This window comes from Lissotriton vulgaris, chromosome 9 (assembly GCF_964263255.1).
Source record: "Lissotriton vulgaris chromosome 9, aLisVul1.2, whole genome shotgun sequence".
Classification (NCBI taxonomy): Eukaryota; Metazoa; Chordata; class Amphibia; order Caudata; family Salamandridae; genus Lissotriton; species Lissotriton vulgaris.
The window spans coordinates 1,126,644,591-1,126,665,715 of record NC_141697.1 but is presented as its reverse complement, the minus strand read 5'-3'; positions in this window follow the sequence as shown (position 1 = coordinate 1,126,665,715).

Sequence of the window (21,125 nt, the reverse complement as noted above, 5' to 3'; positions counted from 1 at the left end):
GTTATGACAACATTTAGCCCCAGTGCACTGCACCATTTCAATCAAGCCCTTTTCAACTGCAAGGTAACTGCAATTGTGACTGCCAGTTTAGTAGTAAAATATAACAATATTAGGATTTCAGAGGAGTTCTGAAAACTTTTGGCCTGTGCCACTGCACCTGCTGCACCATTCAAATCATGACCCTAGTGCCTGAATGATAACTGCACTTGTGACTGCCTGTTTAGTTGTAAAATATAGCACTAATCAGTGTTTAATGGGGTGCCTGGAGCTTTTAGCCATAGCGCCACTGCACCTGCTACTCCATTCAAATCATGTCACTTTTAAGGACAAGGTAACTGCAATTGTGACTGCCTGTGTAGTAGTCAAATATAGCAATATTATGTGATTAGAGGAGTTCTGACTACTTTTTGGCTCGGTGCTACTTCACTTGCTGCACCATTCAAATTATGACCCTGTTGTCTGTACGGTAACTGCACTTGTGGCTGTCTGTTTAGTAGTAAAATATAGCATAGTTCTTGTATATTAACTTTATTTTTAACGTGCATTGTTTATTACAACATATTCAATTTGATCATAATGACCAAATAGATTAAGTTGAAAAAAATCAATCTGATAATGCCAACAAAATGCAAAGAAAGGTATTGAGTCATGAATAGGAAATGCCACACATGTTCAAAGCAGAGCAAGAAAAGACAGATGAGGCACAAACAGAGGGCATAAAAATACGCAGAAAGGCAAAACAATGTTCAACCATTCCAGAGTTCTTAGTCAGAGCGATCGATTTTTAACGCTCTTGGTGTCAGTTTAAGGTTCTAATAGCATCCAATATGAACAAAGAAAGACCCAATTGCTTTTCATAGGAAGCCATAACAAATCTTTTCAGAAGAAGGTACTTGACGGTGCGTCGTGCTACCCGGTCTGGGCTTACAGTGTCTAGCTTTGGATTTGCCTCCCTAACCAAGAAATAAAGTACAGTCACCAGTTAGAACTGAAAATCTGCTAACATTCAGCTTTATTTCCAAGTTAAGACGGACACTGTTGAAAGAGATTTCTCCTTTTACATCCTAATAGAGTTTTTAAGAAATCAATCGAGCCCTGGTTGAAACGTGTAGACTATTTTATTTGGGGTCCTGGAGGATGATTAAGGACAAACATATGTCATGGCGCACACACATGATTCATGTTTGCCTATTCAGAGGATTGGAACTACCAGACACCCAGAGCTTTCATTCTATGCCTGATGGAACTAGCCCTCATGGGGAACTTTTTCCAATATGGAGATACAAGTCCATGGGACATCCGTGGGGAATTCTTTTGCCCCAAGCCTAGCTTGTCTCTATGTCTTGCACATTGAGGATGATAACATCTTCTCACGGAACAACCCTTTCTTCGACCAAATAAGAGTTTGGAGACGATATATAGATGATGTGATGATAATGTGGAAGGCGAATAATTCTACAGCAGAAAAATTTCTGGTATGGCTAAACAAGAGAAATCCTTATCTGTTTTTTACAGGAACAATGACAACTGATTCGCTCTCATTCCTGGACCTGAACATCAAGGCAGAGAATGGTGGCATAGTGAGTAGTTTGTTCTATAAACCAACTGATAGTAACAACTTACTATCATTCAAGAGTTTCCACCCACGCTCCTTAAGGGAGAACCTCCCATTTGAACAATTTCTGCATTTACACAGAAACTGCTCACAACTGACAGAGTACAATCGAGAGGCAGAACTATTGAGCATGAGACTCAGAGAACAGGACTATCCCGAACAAGTAATCAAGAGAGCGCACAAACGTGCCAAGAGTAAAAACAGGGAGGCTCTACTAGAAACTCATCAAAGAGTAAGGGAGGACAGGACTATATGTGTCACTACATAAGATACGGCGTCTAACCATACGAAGGAGGTTATATTAAAGAACTGGTGTAAAGTTAATGCAAATGGATGTAACAAGCTAACATCTCTTTTTTCTTTCAAGAAAAGTGCAAGCTTTAAAGATATGCTGGTCCATACAAGACATAGGGCCCCGAGACCAGTAGAGACAAGGAGGGAGAACACTTGGAACTTACCCCCTGTTTCTGGTCATTATGCATGCGGCTACTGTAGAGCATGTCCACTTACAATATATGGGAAACGTGTAGACATTGGTCTATGGGAGCCACCATGGGAACTGAGGAAGCACATCGCGTGTAATTCAGAAAATGTTATTTATCTATTGAGATAAATAACTTAAAGAACTTAAAGATGCAGAAACACATTAGCGCCTCAACAAAAGGAGCCAACTTCCACCTTAAGACCCTGCGAAAACTGAAACCCTTTCTGCCCGCACACGATTTCAAACAAGCAGCTCAAGCCCTAGTAATTCCTCGCATGGAATATGGTGCATTAACACTATGCGGCCTTCCTAGGTCATCAACTGCTCCTCTAAGAGCTACGATCAACTCAGTTGCAAAACTCATCACAGGTTCTAAGAGAAACACTCACATTTCCCTAGACCTGAGAACACTCAAATGGCTACCGTTTAAAGCCAAAATTCAACAAAAAATTGCTTGCTTGACACACAAGGCTCTCTACCACAACGCCCCACAATACCTAGCCCAGAAACAGGTGCTCTCTGCGGGTAGCAGAGCCTCCAGGAGTGCCAAGACTCTTCTCCTACAACCTCAACAATTTGCCAAGAAAAAAACGTATAACCGGTCCTTCTCGGGTATGGCTCGAGGATATGGAACGCCTTACCCATTGCAACCAGAATGAACCCTTCCACTGCCTCCTTCAAAAGAGAAGTGAAAGCCATCCTCATGGCTAAATTCACTTGATCTCTATGTCTATCCATTGTTATTCTTTTTTCCTATTATGTTGTTCTTGGTATATTATATCTTGCCTTCTAATTTTGACCTGTAAACGCTCTGATACTCACAAGAGTCTTGTTCGCGCTATATAAAACCTTAAAAAAAAATATGAGCAACATACGGTGCAGTAGGTCCAACACTAAACTCACGACCCAATATAAAGAAATGGGTCACATAGGAACAAATCTTAAATGGATGGTGAAACTTTCTTTTCTTAAGAGAACAGAGATGGGTGAATAGACTAAATAGCAGCAGTCAAGGTCTAAATGATTCTATCCCTTGGTACCAATTATATGTTATAATGAACACTTAAGTCAAGATGAAGAGACGTCTGAATGATTCTAAATCCTTGATATTAATCATAAGATAGAAAAAATATACATGACGAGTAAATGAGAATCTAGTGGTAAATAGCAATAATCTGAACTGTATAACCGATTGAAACTATCTCCTGTGATTCCAGAGGAGAAGGGATCATTAAGGATAAATGTGAGATTAAATACAATCTAAAATTTCCTGGCCGTAATCAAGGGGCAGGGTTGGTAGTAGTACATTAAAAAATGAATCTCTTGTTAATATGCAAACAGATTTTTATTTTCAAAAATATCTTTTGAGTATAAAATGATCACGCCTTTAGAAAATAGCTAATGTAGCGTTTCCAATGTGGTTTCCATAACGTAAAACACCCAGAATTAGATGTGAATTCTTAGCCTATGAAGCACAAATAATGTGGGAATTCCAATATGGCCGCCAAAATTGACGGAAATGTCTGCAACACTAGTGGGTCTAGTTGTTCACAGGTGTAATACCCTGGACCAAGGGGAAACAGGCTAAAAGGAAGTCCCAACTCACACAACAGAGAAACTCTACATATAACAATATATCCTAATCCATACAGTATCTTATTCGTAGATTAAGGATATTAGTCCTAACATAAATATGCACAGTGGGACAGACTGAAAAGTTTATACTGTTCCTTGCAACAACACTTAGAGGAAGATCATAGATATCTTAATACTGCCCTCACACACCTCGCAGTGCCATGCTTCATCAATGGGCCGCATCAGACACCTAGGTGCAGACCAACACTCTAGATGGAGCGCAATCTTTTTTTTGACGAAGACAAGTGTTGAGGGTCAGGGTAAAAGGAATACAGATGTGATGATACACATGACACTAAGACATAACATAGAAAAGAAAAGAGAGAAAAACAGGAAGGCCTCTTCCCTGTTTTCACAGGACCAAACAATGCAGTATGAAAGTGTTAAAACAGCCTAAGGATCAACCTTCTCCTATTTATTCTGTTAGTGATCTCTGGCCGGGTTAAAAAGTAAAATCAGGGGTATGTAGGGAAAGTCACGGTCCCTATATCCCCACTGCTACTACCAACATGTTTCTGCCTCTACATCGCCTCCATCCGGTTGGCATTTAGGCTTTCATCAGGGTATTGGTCCCTGTTTTCCAATCCTTACCCAGCTAGGGTGTTTATTACCTTAATTCTTGCGTAGAAGTGGAAAACTGTTCCACTTATTATCCCTCGCCAGTATTTCTGTGGGGGAACACGTACCTAGAGATCAAAGACAGAGCGTCAGTCATATTGCCCTTCTCTCTGAACATTATTGTGTCCCCTATGGTAAGACATAGATCATCCTCATATGTGCTGCTAAAAACAAAAACCAACATAGTTATTGCCGCCAAATAAAAAAGCAGTCACTCCGCTGCTGGTCCGACACCACACTCTCACTCTCTTGAACATACAAATACCATAGACCATGAGGACAGTCTTAGGTCTCTATTGCAATAGTCTGTCAATTCGTTTGTGCCATACTCACACGAGTTTATGAGGATTGCTCTAAACCTGGGGCTGCGTGGGGCTGTGTTCTCGCCGTCACACTGCAGGGGTAAGAGGCAAGTATATCATAAGACCTCATAGTATTGAATTAGACCATATTGTACCTCTTAGTAATCGCGCACACATATACTATCGCCCCCAGCCTCCCAGAACTAAGAGGAGACACTCGGGGTGACTGATGGTTAAAGGTGTGTGCTGAAAAGCCCGTCATAGACAACCGTACCAGTCCCTCGCTGTTTTACCGATCTTAGTATATGTGCGTTTTTTTGCATGCGATAGGTACGTTATTCTCATCTTGCAACCCAACTCGTTCCCAGTCACTTACTAGTCACAAGAAGCACTCGGTCTCTGGCTCCCGCCTCACAGCCCTCCGCCAATGTTTTGCGTGCTTTCAGGCCGCCATTATGTCCGGGATAGCTTGGGTCATGTGACCGTTCCTGCCGGCTGCCTGTCTGTTTCCATGAGCAGCGAGAAAGGACTCGGCAGTCAGCCCTAGGCAGTTCTAACAAACGGGCGCCATATTAGTAGTGTGTAAAACAAAGAGAGTCCAAAGGCATACATCTCTGCTCTATCATGTACTAAGTATTGTACCACAGTTAAAGAACAGAAGCAGCCCGTTTTTTGTGGTTGATCTTCAAAAAGGGGAAGATGCATAAAAATCATAAAAATCAACCCCTTAGACAATGCCGCATTGAGCATCACGTTCTAGCTACGTATGCTCCACAAATAGTGCACACTGGTGTTGTTGCTCTACAACTTGTATTCTTGGAATACTTCTGGATTCTCTGCTCTTAGTGGTATTATTGACAGAGAAATGATTCTGTATATCAATAAAGGCTATCCTACGGGGCAAATAGTATCCTTCCTATGCCACTCCTGTGTTCTACATTGCAAAGCAGCAGTCTCATCCTTATTTGCTCATAATGCCATTTAGTTGGAACCAGGGAATGCAATCATTAAGACCGCAGGAACTACTTGTCAGTCGTTCCACCCATCGTTGCTCTCTGATCAGCAGAAAATTCGCCACATTACTTGAACCCACTGGAATAAACGGTCTGTCCAGTACCGTCCATCTCAGGTCTGTTTCACTGTGTTTATGTTCTTGGTAGTGGGCTGTCATTTTAGTATTAGTCTTCCCACATCGTATAGTGCTCATATGCTCGATGATGCAAGTCTTCACTCTGCGAGTGGTCATGCCCACATACTGCATGTCACAAGGGCATTTTAAAAGATAGATAACGTTCTCTGTATTACAAGTGGTGTACTTGCGCAGTTCCCACGGGTATTTCAGACCGATATCTACTCTCTTCCCATTGATGGATAGGGGACACGCCTTGCAGTATCCACAGGAATAGTGTCCCGTAATGGATGGTAGAATTGAGTTCCTTTCCTGGGGTTGAGTGCCGCAATTCTTGGTCCTCGGACGTGTATTCACAATAATGTCCTTGATGCTGGCACTCTTTTTGAAGGAGAAAAGTGGCATTGGTTGATTTAATCCATTGGTATTGAGGATACCCCAGTTCTTTTGAATAATCTTTTTGACTTGGTTTGAGGCTGTATTGAATGTCATGACACAGATGCTGGTCTCAGTCTTCTCTCTTATGTTGGTTTCCAAAAGGGCCTCTCTATTGCAATTCCTTGCTCTTTTGTATGCTTTTTTGATCACTTTTTTTCGGAAAAAGACCAGCATCTGTGTCACGACATTCTGGGAGGCTGGGGGCGATAGTATATGTGTGCACGATTACTAAGCGGTAAAATATGGTGTAATTCAATACCATGAGGTCTTATGATATACTTGCCTCTTACCCCTGCAGTGTGACGGCGAGAACACAGCCCCACGCAGCCCAGGGTTTAGAGCAATCCTTATAAACTCGTGTGAGTATGGCACAAACGATTTGACAGACTATTGCAATAGAGAACTAAGACTGTCCTCATGGTCTAGGGAATTTGTATGTTCAAGAGAGTGAGAGTGTGGTGTCGGACCAACAGCGGAGTGACTGCTTTTTTATTTGGTGGCGATAACTATGTTGGTTATTGTTTTTAACAGCACACATGAGGATGGTCTATGTCTTACCATTGGGGACACAATAATGTTCAGAGAGAAGGGCAATATGACTGACGCTCTGTCTTTGATCCCCAGGTACGTGTTCCCCCACAGAAATACTGGCGAGGGATAATAAGTGGAACAGCTTTCCACCACTACGCAAGAATTAAGGTAATAAACACCCTAGCTGGGTAAGGATTGGAAAACAGGGCCCAATACCCTGATGGAAGCCTAAATTCCATCCGGATGGAGGCGATGTAGAGGCAGAAACATGTTGGTAGTAGCAGTGGGGATATAGGGACCGTGACTTTCCCTACATACCCCTGATTTTACTTTTTAACCCAGCCAGGGATCACCAACAGAATAAATAGGAGAAGGTTGATCCTTAGACTGTTTTAACACTTTCATACTGCATTGTTTGGTCCTGTGAAAACAGGGAAGAGGCCTTCCTGTTTTTCTCTGTTTTCTTTTCTATGTTATGTCTTAGTGTCATTTGTGTATCATAACATCTGTATTCCTTTTACCCTGACCCTCAACACTTGTCTTCGTCAAAAAAAAGATTGCGCTCCATCTAGAGTGTTGGTCTGCACCTAGGTGTCTGATGCGACCCAGTGATGAAGCATGACACCGCAAAGTGTGTGAGGGCAGTATTAAGATATCTATGATCTTCCTCTAAGTGTTGTTGCAAGGAACAGTATACACTTTTCTGTCTGTCCCCCTGTGCATATTTATGTTAGGACTAATATCCTTAATCTACGAATAAGATACTGTATGGATGAGGCTATACTGGTATATGTAGGGTTTCTCTGTTGTGTGAGTTTAGACTGTTAAAAGGGAGTCAGAGAAACAGTAGTCCCTTGTTTCTTTGGTGTGTTTTCCATTAAAAGGAAGTCCTAGCAGGAATGAGGCACCGTCGGGGGACTCAAGATGGGGATAATAGATGAATGTCGTTCTTTGATAAAGTAAGCTGGGAACAATGGGGTGCTGCGTTACATCTTTCAGCGGTGGGGGCCAAACATGGGAGAGGAAAGGAAAAGGAAGTCTCTCTTTGATACAATTAACATTATACCACCTCCAGGATTTAAAGGACAGAGGGGTCGTGGCAGGGCCTTTGAATTTCAAAATGTATCGTAAGTCGAGCTTGCGTAAATAGAACTATTAGGATGACTAGAAAACAATTTCACGCATATTTCAAGATGGAGATGAATGGGGTCACTCTATTAAAAAAATAAGTTCCGAATTGGGAATTACTGCTAAATTACATTTAGATCTACTATAAAAGTTGAACTTGTGCTTCCTTACATAGAGTGTGACAATAAGGCGGCGTTCCCACGACGGTCCCGGGTTTAGAGAATTACTTGTGAAACTCGGGTAAGAACTTTGGCATCATACAAGTTTTGTTTTTAAAAAAGACGGGAACACATGGCCGGAAATTTTTAAAGGGGCTCGGGATTGTAATGTCTGTAAAACTCACAAGTGTCCTAGCACATGTAATGGCATGACTACTCTTATGTTTTTATGGGTTAGATATGGGGTACAACACAGAGGTGCATTTAAGATGGGAAAACTGAAAACATATGTTGTTTTTTTTTGGAATGGAGCGAAAACAACTAGTGTTTTGTCTCCCTTGCAAAAAACGAATGTGTTACAGATAAAGCAAAAGGAGCATCTTACTGCATACAAAAATTGCATTTACAGAAAAAGATAACATTGTGGTTGGGACCATACTATCCAAGGGATCTACACCCTGAAGAAGGTCTTTGTCCCATGAGGGCAAAATTAGAAGACTAAAACATGTTGGCACTTGCAGTGGGGATTTAAGGGCAGTTGTCCCTCCTTCATATCCCCAGATCACACTGTTTATAACCCTGTCAAGGGGAACCAAGAATAAAGGTATTGCAATGTTATCTCCTTAGACAGTTTTACTCTCCTTTTTTCTGCACTAGAAATCCCTTCTTTAGGGAATACTCATTCCCTTTCACAAACATTCCTTTCTTTTTCTCCCTCACCCTAAAAAGACAGCACTCCGTCCAGTACTTTGGTCTGTGCCTGAACATTTGCAGTTGCCCTATGATGAAGCATGCCACTGCATAGTGGCTGAGGTCAGTACTCAGAAAATCTTTTGATTTTCCCTCTGTCTTGTTTCTCCTTAGTTGACTATCTCTACACAGTGGATAGGGCAGGAACAAAACATTTTCAACTGAAGTTGGTTTAACATCCCTGGCCCTTTTATTAGTCCTTCTCTCTTTTTTGTGAGGTTAGATATTTGAAGGGGAGTCAGAGAAGGCTCATTCCCTAGGCTCTTTTTGTGGTTTTGGATTCGTCCTTTCAGGGCAGCGGTAAGCAAGTCATTTACAGACTCCCTCTTTTCTTTTCCTCTCTGCCCGGGTGGGCGCTTCAACTTCCAGGTAGTAGTATAATCAACAATTAACAATGACACTACGCTTCATGAATGGGATTCCAGCAGTCTATGGAATGACCAGATAATACTAACAGTTATTTTTCCTGAAATTCGTCTCCCCCTTTTATGATACTAACATTATAACATTGGTATACCTTCTACACCCTTGGAATGAGTGACATTTTGTGTTCTCTTTTTTTTCCCAATGAAGACACAGAACCTTCAGTATGTGACACTTTTGAAAAGTGAATTAGTGTCTGCCATTTCTATTTTTGCTACTACCTCATTTTAGGGGCGTCGTTTTTATTTCTTATCTATGAATTCAGTATGTATGTTCGTGGTATGACATATTCAGTGTATGCGGTTTGAATGAGGGAAGAGAATATGTTTAATCTTGAGTTTGTTTTTATAGGTGTTTCGCCAGGAGGGATGGTAGCTCTATTTTTGAGTTAGAGGCAAGGTGTGAAAAGACGACTGCTCATTGAGGTATAGCTCTGTTCTTAGCAAGATCGTATACGAGTAGAAACGTTTTTCCTGTACCCTTATTGTGTCCTTTTTTTTTACAGGTTTCGTATTCGCAGCTGTTCCTTTCCAAATTCCCTTCCCTCGCTTGATCGCCCTAATCCTCTGTGTTTTTTTTATTCAGAGCTGGGGATGTCAAGAGGTGGACATCTTTGTGCATCACCAGGATTCTGAGGAGTTTCCATCTAATATCTTATGAGAGTCTGACACATTTGGCTATAATACTGCTATACATTACTATGTAGGCACTGATCTGCTTAACTTTTGCACATTAGTGATCCGTACTGCTCATATAATGCTGATACACATTACTATGTGAGGCACTGGCCACATTAATGCTTATACTTTGGTGAAGTATACTTCTGATATAATGTTGTTAGACTTTGTACATCGGTAAAGTATACTGCTAGTAAAATGCTGCTGTACAATTCTAAGTGAAGCCCTGAAATGCTTAACTGTTGGATATTGGTGAACTATACTGCTGATCAGTGCTGGAATTGGAATAATTACTCCAGGAACCCATAAATTACGCGTCAACATGTGGCAGATTAAAGGGGTTGGAGTCAACAGGGGTGGAGCTTGACAAATCGAGTATGACAGTCAACGTATTCATTTTTTTTTACTCTGCTGCAAAGAAATGAGCTAAAAATACATATGTGGCAGTAAATCTATCCTAGATTACCTATTTGGTTACAGAGAGGCTGTATTTTAACATATTTTACAGGGTTATTATACCAGCTGCAAAGATCATTGTGTGCCCAGCAATTTTCAAGGAATTGTAAAAGCGGTATGATAACTCTAGCGATTAACACAGTTCTGGAAGAGTTCTGTGTTTTGTCCAGTTATAGTTTTGAGGTAAAGTAGCATAGAGGGTTACTGTGCCTGCATATCGAGTAACATGCACGCCACAGTTTTGTTTTTTATTTAGAGAGATGGGTGATCTGCTGCTTTTGATACTAAGATCATTTTGTTAGTTAAGACATCCACAATCACTGTGTTAAGTTTTATACACTGACGTGTTTCTTTCAACTACTCATAACATATAATTTCTACAAGTATGGATGATATGCGATCCCTACTATTTATAACCCTCATTCTCTTATGTAACCTTTCCTGGACATTGATTTACATACTTGTATGCTTTTTTGCACCTGTGTGTGAAGTAAAGCACTCTGGCACCCTACACTGGTATGTTTAGTGCTATAAAGAAATTAAATAAAAAAAATAATCTGTGCCATTTAAATCAATATTTGTGTAATTACTCATACAGACAGATACATCTGGCATTCCTACAGTGCAAACACATCTCTTACAGAGGGAGGTGAACAAAGTTAAAAACTTACCTCCAATAGTTTCTCCAAAGTACTTTTGAAGTGGTAAGAAACTGTGTGCCTTTCTTTCTTTCTGTTGCATTGTTAGCCTGCAGATGGCTTCCAGCCGGGACAATACTTGGAAAAAATAGTGTGGCTGATGGCCTTTGTTTGGCCCCAGCTGGATGTTGAAATAAGAAAGCCCCCTCACTGCCTGCATCCATACTGCTTTGAACGGAATGCAGTCAAAAAGTGTGCCTGCTGAATTATGTCCTGGTGTTGGAAAATGACACTCGGACTGGATCCCTGATCTGGCTCATAAATAGCTGCTAGAACTGGGATCTGGTTGATCCCCTTAATGCCAGCACTGCTGCTCATCTAATGCTGCTATACATTACAATGTGCTGCACAGATATGCTTAATTTTACACGGTGTACATTGTTCCCTTCAAACCCTAAAATGTACTGCTGCCTACTCCTAAAACCTAAAATTACCCATACAGCCCTTTACAACTAATCACCCCTAAAACATAAAAATTACACTTACCTCCTTCCACCACGTCTCACCCTTAAACTCTAAAATTGCCTTTAACTTCCTTTGCCACTACTCACACCTACATCTTTAAAAAAAACCATAATAATCATGTCATGAAAAAAATACTTCCCTGTGTGGTAAAGGGTACCAAATACTTACCTGTGTAGTACATACCTGCATGGTAAAGGTGGTGTGGTAAAGGCATTGCATGATGGAGACTTTGTTGGAAAGGCTGTTTCCCCTTCCTGATTGCCCAAGAAAAGTGTGATTCCTAGTAATCACAGAGCCACCCTGAACTTGACAAAACTTAAAAAATGCTTGAACCTGATTTGTTAAGAGGGCTTTTTATCCTATGCCCCTATAGTAACATTTGAACAAAAAAACATTTTGATGTTTTTCATTGAATTCTATAATTCTCAGCAATTTCCAGTGTGACCCTCCTCAGTGCCACAGACCCAGTCTTGATCCGTAGCACCGGCACGCTTCACCTACCTGGTGCCATAAAAGCAGGGCATCAGGGCCGGCTCTAGGCTCATGGTGGCCCTGTGCAGGGAGCGTAGGTGGGGGCCCCGGAAGAGGGGGTCCGGACGGGGCGGAGCTCACTCCGCGCTCCACTAGGGCCCGCGCCTGGCTGTGTCAAACTGAAAGCGCTCGGGTTGGCCCGGTCGCTCCCCTGCCCCCCGAGCTCTAGGGGTCCCCAGGAGTCGCTGGGACTTGGAGCCATATTTCAACTGTTTGCCGCTTAATAGTGCAAAAATACCCTTTCTCTCCACCTTTATTGGCACAGGCGGAGCAGGGGGCCTAAAGAAATCAATCACCACCAGTTTACATGGGAGGCCGCGCCCGGTGCCAGTGCCACTGACTGGAAGACAGGCAGCGGTCTACGAGTCGATGGATGCGGCACCGGCAAATTGAATGCGGCGGGCCCCCTGCCCCTCGGAGAAAGTGTCAGTGATTCCGAAATGTAATACTCTGCAATGATTAGGCCTTCCGCTGGCTGGGACTCGAGCCATATACTGCCGCTTAATTTAATGCAAAGTAGTACCCCAGAGTCCACCATTATTATAGGCCCTGCAGGCACACAGGCAGAGAGGGGCCTAAAGGAAATCAGTGGCCGGCGCTGCAACTGGAAGACAGACAGCGGGCGGCCTACCTCGATGCGGCAAAACTCCCGGCTGCAGTGCAGTAAATTCGCCCCTCCGACCTCAAGCATTAACAGCTACACTCACGCCCGGCTACCTATCTTCATATGACTCACTTGCTTGCCATGACGCGTCGAGATAGTCAGTCAGTGCCACAAACAGTGTGCAGAAATATCATTATCAATCATCTGAGAGAATGGATCTGTTCTGCCCTTACCCGGCAGGTGCGTTCACACTTCTTCACTTTATTCTCAGTCTGAGCTCAGGGGCCGCTCAGCTTTTGTCCGACTCCGACGTCGACGACCACCAAATGGCTGGGCTGTGCAGAGAGAGTCATACGCCACCAGTCCCACAAGTTAGTTACACACGCGGGGAAGTCAAGCAGCAGGTTAGGTTGAGTCTGCGCGCTGCCGCAGATCACTCGATCCTGGCTTCCGGCGTCTGTGCCAGCCAGCCGGGTGACAGTCATGATGATTTGAAACACCCCGGCGCCCCTGCTGCCCAATCAGGAATGAGGTTGGTGCGGACTCGGAGCCAGAGGCCAGGGAAGTTAAAGGGAGGAGGGGGGGGTGAATCACTGTGTCAGGGCTTGGAACTGTGACTGTCGGACTCGGAACTTAGTATTGGAAGCCGGGGTCGGAGCCGTAGGCCGCCAAATCCTGCCAGGGGGCTGCCAGTGTCTCGATGTATCATCGATCCTTCCGGTCCGATCCTCGTGGTGGCGGCCCCTGGGGTTTGGCGGCCCTGTGCAGGTACACACTTTGCACATGCCTAGGGCCGGCCCTGAGGGCATTCTTCATAGACCTATGTTAGCCTATTGTTGGGTCTGTGATTGATTCTAGGGCCATGGATCCTGAATGGGCCCTTTAAAGCTTGCCCTAGGCCTGACCCTTGGGCATGTGCGACCCCCTGCTGTGACCTCCTGCATAGTAGGGGTCAGGCTGAGGGTCAGGTGGAAAGTGGACTGCTCTGTGCCTCACCCCAGTGCACACGCTCAAAGGCTGTGAGCTACGGTGGTCGAACACCTGGAGAGGGCAGGAAAGAGGACCAGGCTGAAGGCCAGGCCTTCTAGCCCATCCCAGCGACTCACTTAGCACTGGATTTGCGGTACCCAAAAAGGAAGTCCCACCTCCTTGATCTTATAGGAGTGTTGTTGCAGTATAGCATTGTTTCTACTGGTGCCTGAGAGGATCCTCAAATCTTTAAACACAAAAAAAGGAATTGCAACATCTTATTGGTTAAACAATCCTGGCTACTTAAAAAGCAAGATCAATGCCACTTGATAATTGAAGCCCAACCTTTTGAGGACACACGTTTATCTTTGTTCTTTCACGGTGCCAGAAAGAAGTTTCATCCTTCTGCCTCTGACATCTCACCAAAGTGGAGAAACCCAGGAAACTACAGGAAAAAGTGAAGTGGAGTCTTCTTCACAAACCCAGCAGCATGGTGATGTTTTGGCAGTGGCAAATACATATAGGGCTCATGCTGCACCTTAGGCCAACAAAGAGACTTTGGTGTGGAAATCTTTCAGACACCCTGCAGGAGAACAATGCTAATGCCAGCAAAGCCACTTCATCTGGGGGCATGAGTTGCAACTAAACATTACAATACATGCACCCATAGATGTTCTCATTTTGAGCCAATGACAAGATAAATCATCTGAGGTCCATGCATGTGAGGAGGCTGATAAAGAAACCCTTCCCCCAGAAGCACAACAACAAGCAGAAGAGGAGGAAGATCACCACCTACTGTGTTCCACCTACTGCAAGCATGCAGGAAGGGCATCTGTTAGTGGTGGGAGAAGAATGAGAGCATTATGAATCAAAACCAGTTTATAAACTGCATAGATACCCGAGGGGCCCAGGTAAGCAAAAGACAAACAGCCAGTCTCATGACTAACAAAATAGGACTGAAGCATCAGAAACCGAAATGAAGGAACCGACTTGGTTCAGTGATGAAGATTTCCACACCAAAGTCTCTTTGTTTGCCTAAGGTGCAGCATGAGCCCTATATGTATTTGCCACTGCCAAAACATCACCATGTTGCTGGGTTTGTGAAGAAGACTCCACTTCACTTTTTCCTGTAGTTTCCTGGGTTTCTCCACTTTGGTGAGATGTCAGAGGCAGAAGGATGAAACTTCTTGCCTCGACAACTCTAAACCAACGTCTCCTATTATCTCTACCAAGGAGGTACCTGTGGTCAATTCCTGGCTAAATACAGCCCTAGATTTGTGTCTCCCCACTCAGAGGAATAAGTCACAGTTCCATCACCCACCAGCTCCCTGGTTTAACGACTCATTGCGTCAGGAAAAATCCCGTTGCAAGAAATTGGAGCGCATATGGCGTTCGGACTATTGCACACTCAAGAAATCTAACTACAAGGTTGCCCTTCGGGCATACCACTCTGCCTGTGACACTGCCAGAGCCAATCATGCGAACAGCATCATACTCAAGGCCCAAAATAGACCTAAGGCTTTGTTTAAGTTAGTAAAAGACCTTTCTGGCATGTCCTCTGCACCAAAAGATCCTTCTTTGGATTCTTCCCAATGCAATGTTCTGGCTGAATTCTTTTTGGACAAAATTGATAAGATCTATGCCATCTTTGACGCCACTCCCAATGCTCCTACTATCCCTGAGCCCTTACTCCCCACCCCCTGCTTCGTTGCTGCTGATGATGGTATCCATACTACTTCACCAATTTACTCTTGGGAACCGATATCTCTCCCGCTCCTCCAGAAATATTTACAGGAAATAAAATCGGGCTCCCCCCTTGACCCTCTGCCCCCTCAAATAATGGGCACCTTGGACCCAAACCTGCTTCAGATCATTTTAGATATGCTGAATGCCTCATTGGAGGAGGCTACAGTCCCCAGTGAATGGAAACATGCGATGGTGGTTCCATTGCTAAAGAAGGCCAATGCGGATTCTAATAACCCTTCTAACTTTCGTCCTATCTCTCTCCTCTCCTGTTATTCTAAAATTCTTGAAAAACATGTGAACTCTCTTCTCACTTCTTATGTCGAATCTTCTCACCTTCTTCACTGCTCTCAGTCTGGGTTCAGGGCTGGCTTCTCCACGGAGACTACGCTTCTGGGTGTGTCTGAGACCATCAGGCGACAGGTGGACAATGGGGAGACTGTGGCACTCATCTTGCTTGATTTGAGTGCCGCATTTGACACCGTCTCCCATCCCATCCTATTGTCCACCCTGCAATCCGTGGGGATTGACGGTACAGCCCTGGCTTGGATTGCTAGTTTTCTCTCTAATCGCACTTTTCAGGTCTTTTCCTCTACTTCTGTTTCTTCTATCTACTCTTCCCCTCACGGTGTTCCCCAAGGGTCGATCCTTAGTCCCCTCTTTTTTAATCTCTATGTGAGACCGCTTGCTTTCTTGGCAGAGCAGGCGGGCCTCACAATATATTCTTATGCTGACGACACTCAAATCGTCTACTCACTCTCCACCAAGAATCATTCGCCTACGTCTTCCTTGCAGTCTGGTTTGGAACAGATCGCCAACTGGATGCAGAGACATAAATTAAAGCTCAATGAGGACAAAACGGAGCTGCTCCTATTTGGTCCCAACACATCTCTGTGGGGCCCGCAACATTGGCCTCCGCAGATGGGCCCGGTACCTACCCCCTCAGATTCAGCCCGTAATCTCGGGGTTCTACTTGACAACCAGTTGTCATTGAAGCAACATGAAGTAAAGGTCTCTGCCACCTGCACCACCATCGTCAGGTGGCTTAGAAAAATCACATGGATGCTTCCAGTGGATACCCTGAGAACCGTGGTCCAAGCCCTTGTCATCTCACGGATGGACTACAGCAACGTACTACTGCTTGGTGCCTGTAAGGAGGTATTAAAGAAACTTCAGGGGGGAGGAGCCTGGCTCGCGCGCAAGATGGCCGCCTGACTCCTCAGCTCCGCTGACCATCTCGCCACTCTCCCGATTTCCGCCTCATCCTGATCCTGTTTCGTGTACTGCTTGCTGGCAGCGGAATCGGGAGGCGGTGCTGATCACGCCGATGTGCTCCTCGGGTTGATCCCGGCAGGGGAAGCGCCAAAACGCCCTCACCCTCCTCTCCTGTTTCCCGGAGGTGCCCGGGTCTTTGTTCTTTGCTGGCGTCCGACTCCCTGTGTGACGACGGCGGCCATTGCTGGCACTACGGGGTCGGCTGGCATGGAGGAGCAGCTGTTCCACACCCTCCGCTTCCCACCTCGCCTGATCCCTGGGCTATCGACACTCTAGCGGGGAGGCGCAACGTTGTATCTCTCGGGCTCGGGAACGGCGCTGAAGATACATTGTGTCCCCGAGTGTGGAGCGGGCGCCATCTTCCCGATTGTTTCTCATCTTCCGCGATCGTCGACCCTGGGCTGCAGTAGCTGACGCCACCTGTTGCCCACGCCGCCTCGACACCGGGAAGAATGGATGGGGCTGCCCTAATGTCGTTGGACTTGTTTGACCGGTCTGAACGTTGGCGGGACGCCCAGACGCCTGAAGGGAGTGACGGAGACCGATTGCCGGGACAGCCCCACATTGAATTGCCCTGGATGCAGGATCATGATGCGTCCTCTCTCCCTGCGAAGCCATTGCAGCTCAGTGATGTTATGGGAGCCCTACACGCCTTTAAGGCTGCTATGTCTACAGTGGCCTGTGACTTGGGGGCCCGGTTGGACGCGATGCTGACTGTACCCTCTTTGTCTTGCCAAGGATGCTATCTAAAGCCGGATGCTACGCCATACCCTGTCTCTGGCCTTTGTGGTGCCTCCGCCCTGGTGGCAATTGGTACACTGGGGTTGTCGGACCCCCATATGGCTGCGGTACCGGCGGTAACACCCTCACGGAGGTCCACCGCCTCTGGAACCACGCTATGCCCGGAGGACTATCACTGCGAAATGTACCCCGTGGCTTCTTTGTGGAACATTGCCGTGACCCGTCCCCTTCTCCGAGACCGGCTGCCACTCGCTTGTGTACTGGGCCCTGTGGTGACTTGGCTGCGAGTGATTTTTCCCCCTAACACTGCAGACCACCTGCCTATGCGTTGGATGCATTCTACTGACCGCCTCTTCGTCCTGTTGTGGTCCCTTTGCTCTCTCACCGTCTCCGGACCGCCTGTTGTGCAGTTGGACTGTGTTGCTACTCCGTATCGACGGGGTCAGGGTTGAGGTCGCCCCTTACCTAGTCAGGACTGTCCTAATTGTACTGCTGGGATGCTGATGGACTGCTGGGACTGTGTCACGTTGGTATTGTATTGATTGTGGGGACGGGGTACGGGTGGCCTGAGTACTACCTGTCCGGGGCTTTTGGGTATCACTGTGCTGCTGTTCTTTATCTAGTTGGGCTAAGTTGCTGCGTTTTACTGTAAGGGGCAGGGACGCGGGTGTCCTCTTTCGACTCAGAACTTTCCCTCGTACTGCTGGGGTGCTGACGGACTGCCGGGGACCTTGCAAACTGATATAGTATTGGCAGTGGGGCTGGGGTAAGGGCGGCCGGAATAATATGTGCGAATTGCTTTTGATATGTTCTTATGGCCCTCCCCGGTCTTATGTGATTGGTAATTCTTTTCTTCCTCTTCCTTATGGTATTCTCTCTCTTCTCCCTTCTTACTTATTCCTATATTTCGGGTTCTCTTTCTGGGGCGACAGACACACTGCTAGGGGGGGGTAAGCCATAGCCTCTGCATGCGTGTAGGGTGGGGGGTCCTCATTGGTTCGTTTTTATTTCTATGGGCCATATTTTTCTCCTTTTGTTTCACCTTTTCTTTTGCTTCTCCTTTTCTTTCTTCTTTTTCCTTGTCTCTTGTCTCTATATTTCGGGCACTCTACTGGGCGACAGACACACTGCAAGGGGGGGGGGTAGGCCGTAGCCTCTGCATGCGTGTAGGGTGGGGGGATATATATGTGTATTTTTTCGTTTCTATGGGCCTTGTTTCTTTCTTCTTTTATCTTTCTTGTCCTTTTTGTCCTTGGGGCTATAGTTTGACTTGTATCTGGGTGGGTTCGTGTTTGATCTCGGAGTAGTGCTTGCTTACCTATCCTGTCGTTATCTCTGCGATGCTGTTATTTTGATTGCAACTTTCCTGTGTTTCATGGAACTCGCCCGCTGAACGTTGCCTATTACTTCTGTAATGTGATGGACTGGACTATGGCTCGACTGGACTTAATTTTTGCTTATGTGTTTTTATAAACTTTAAAATTAACCTCAATCTTCCTGTATATCGGCGGTGTGGCATGGTCCAATGTAACACTATATGCTTGCTTAATAATGTCGCCTCGCTGCCGATGTACCGTATTGCTCGCAACAGTGCTCACAGTCTTGTGGCCGGCCAGGTGGTTGTAGGCCCGTATTTGTCTGCTGTTTATGCACAATAAAGGTTTTCAAAAAAAAAAAAAAAAAAAGAAAAAGAAACTTCAGGTGGTTCAGAATATGGCTGTGCTCCTGATTTGTAACTTACCTGCTAGGTCTTCGGCCACTACCCATCTGCACAAATTGCATTGGCTACGAATTGAAAGCCGTATCAAGTTCAAAGCCCTCTGCATTATGCACCGTATTAAAATGGACAAAGCCCCGAAATACCTATCTTCCTTGGTCCAGCAGTATGCCCCATCCCGCACTTTAAGATCTTCTACCCAAAACAAGTTTCAAATCCCACGTGTCAAGCGAGCCAAAATGGGTGGACGCTCGTTCGCCTTTTTGGCTCCTTCTTTATGGAACTCCATGCCCCAATTTCTGCGCTCGGAATTATGCTATATGACATTCCGCAAAGGTATTAAGACCTGGCTTTTTAACATGTAACTGCCTTGCCTACGGCCTTCTTCATTGGTTCATCCTCCGTTTGCTCTAGCGCCGGGAAACCTCCGGGTAGCTGTGCGCTCAACAAATGCAATTATAATAATAATAATAATAATGAAGTTGTCAGCTGTGGACCAGAAGGTTTGGGTTCTAATCCAACTTTCCACAAATGACCACACTTTCACAAGCCTGGCCTAATTTCTGTGTTGCCCCTTTACCTTGACATCCCTGTCTGCTGACATTGAAAGGTTTACTACTAGCAATATAGCGAACAGCCTTACACTACTCAATGCAACATAAATACACTACACATAATACTACTCAGTGCCACATATTTTACATACCAGATAATTACACCCACATAATACCACTCAGTGCCACATAATTATATGCTACATAATTATACTGCACTCAATGCAACATACACTCCAAATAATACCACTCATTACCGCATAATACACTCTACTGAGTGCAACATACACTTCACATAATACCACTCAGTGTCACATAATTACACGCCACATACTTACACTCTTCTCAATACAACATAAATACACTCCACATAATATCACTTAGTGCCACGTAATAACACACCACATAATTACACTCTACTCAATGCAATATAAATACACTCCAAATAATACCACTCAGTACCACATAATTATACACCACGTAATTACACTCTACTCCATGCAACATAAATACACTCCACATAATACCACTCGGTACCACATAATTTTCTGTTAAAATCTTTTTTTAATCAGGTTGTTCAGTTGTATATAACGTCGTATTGGTTTGTATAAAGGTAACAAAAATGCTTAACACTTTTTATTATAACTTTTCAACATGATTCACAGCAGCCACAATGCTCTACAACATAGCCAAAAGTTCTGGCTTAACACATAAGATCCCAAAGGCGAGACCTATTGGCTATGCCAATGCTTGTAATTCTGGGGATGATGGACAAACTAGAGTTACCTGATCGGAGTTCACACTTGGGTACGTAGGGGTATATTCAAGTCACATGTACAAAGGGCCAGTCTGATGCATGGCTAAATTAACGTAGCACAATGCCTTGTACTTCATACGTTGAAATATAGGAAGCCAGTGCAAGTGGCACAGATGTTAGGAAATCGAATCATTGTGGAAGATGTGTTATAATAAGCAGGCCACTGCATTCTGCAACCCCTTTAGGCAGGACTGTGTGGCACAACAGATTAAGGGGCCGATGTAGGTAAATCTCATTTACCGACTCTAGAATACCGAATTTTACCGATTCGGTATTCTAGATTCAGTAAATGAGATGTAGGAAAATATTCGGTAATTTTTACTGAATCGGTATGATTCGGTAATTACCGAATCAGTATTTACTGATTCGGTATTGCAATTGATTCCTATGGGCCTTGAGGCCCATAGGAATCAATGGCAATTACCGAATCGGTAAATACCGATTCGGTAAAATTACCGAATTGTCAAGGGGGACAGGGTGTCACCTTGACACCCTGCTGCACCCCTGATTCTGGCTTGTGTGCCATGTAACACACATACATGCCCTTAGGGCATGTATGTGTGGCCACATGGCACAGGTGTACATGCACAGATGTGCATGTACACTGGAATTCGTTATTTACCATGAAATATTATTTTGTGGTATATAACGAATTCTTAAGGGCCTG